This window comes from Lipotes vexillifer, unplaced genomic scaffold, assembly GCF_000442215.2.
Source record: "Lipotes vexillifer unplaced genomic scaffold, Lipotes_vexillifer_v1.1 scaffold1733, whole genome shotgun sequence".
In the NCBI taxonomy this organism is placed as follows: domain Eukaryota; kingdom Metazoa; phylum Chordata; class Mammalia; order Artiodactyla; family Lipotidae; genus Lipotes; species Lipotes vexillifer.
This window is the reverse complement of record NW_006779172.1, coordinates 291,223-292,957: the sequence shown is the minus strand read 5'-3', so window position 1 is coordinate 292,957 and position 1,735 is coordinate 291,223.

The following is a 1,735-nucleotide window of genomic DNA, read 5'->3' as shown; positions in this document are numbered from 1 at the left end:
AGGGAAAGATACTCAATTGCTATCTTTTAATACTCAAAGTCACCTTGTGATGTAGACATTCTTCCCATTCTTACAGATAAGAAAAATGAGGCTCAGAGAAGTGATGTTAAAAAAAAAAAAATCACAGCACGTCAGAATAGAAAGAGATAGCAAGATCACATAGCCCAGTGGCCTCATTTTATAGCTGGAAAAGCAGAGCTTGGGGAAACAGAGGGATTCTCTTAAATCTCTCACCCAGCAAGGAGCAGGGTCTGATTCAACATCCATCCTTTTACCTTCTCATACATCTTTCCACTTATCTGGGACTAGTAGCTAGGAAAATGGGCCACATATCTGTCAGAATCAGGGATAAAAGAGAGGGGAAAATTAACACTTGCTTAACACCCGCAGGGAGCCCCAGGGTCTGTTTCCAACCTCTCTTAGCTCATTATTTTTCCCTCCAGATGATTTGAAGTTTTCTGTCTCAATTCACTTCCCTTTCTACTTTAATATTATCATTTTATATGTTTACTAATCTCCTATGAAAGCAATACCCAGCACTATCTTCAGTATTTCAAAAGAAGCAGTGACTAATATCATTTACAATAAGATAAGGGCTATCTAAAAGATCAAGTGTCTTTGTGGCTGGATTTAAATCAACTCAGAGGCAACCATGTTTTCTAATATCAGTCTGGAGTGACAACAGAAGTAGATAGCAGACTGCTTAATAAGAATATGAAAAACACACTGTGTCATTAAATCCATGGACTCTGTTCAGTAGAAAAAAAAAAATTCAAATTATGGGGTTCATGGGACAGAAAGAAAATGCTGGAGGAGTCTTTGGTGGTGAAAGTTTTGGGAAGCACTTGCCTATGTTCTACTGCTGCCCATAAAGTTTGACGACCTCTACAGACACCCACTGTCCTGGACAGCTCTGCACTTAAGTCACCTTTTGCTCACAAATTCAGGTATGAGTTCCTGCTGTCAGTACCAACAGGAGGACAGCAGTGATTTCTTATTATCCCCCTTTGCAGAGTGTGGCTGGAAGTGTGGGCAGATCTCAGAATCTTGGGCACATTAAACTACCTTTTATCTGCTTATAATCCCACACTCTAAAAACTTTTGAGACTACATTCTCACGACTGCTAAGCCATAAAATCAAGCAGATCCCATAGTTTCCCTTTTTCTTTTCCTTTTTTTTTTTTCTGCTCACCTCTTCCCAACTCTTCTCGTCTTCCCTTCCCTCCTCTACTCTCCCTTCTCCCATCTTTGTCCTCTCCCCTTCCTGATTTTCCTCTTCTCCATTGGAAAAGGTATTTCTATGAGGTCACAGGTATCTAATGAATAGGCTTATACTATATCACCTCTCAACAAGCAGAAAAGAGAAAGCCTACCAGTTATTAGCAACCCTTAAAAAGTGAGAGGACCGTATCACACAAGCTGCAATGGGTCACTGTTTGTTAGGCAAGATGCAACACATTTGTCCTGCGATGATGGGTTTTTCTATTTTTTCAGCCATTTACAACACGCCTGTCACATTGGCCTGATTTTGTTTCAGGTCCTCACACCCTCCAGAGACTTTCCCTTAGGAAATTTATAACCTTCTGTTCCTTTCCAAGCCATCAAAATTCTAATGGAGCTGTGTTCTATGTAAACCTATGCTAAGTTCAGTCATTATTCAGATGTCCAAGTCTACTGAAGGTTTCCACCTAAAGGTGTTATTTTCCTCTAGAGTCAAAGGTACTTGGATGAGCTG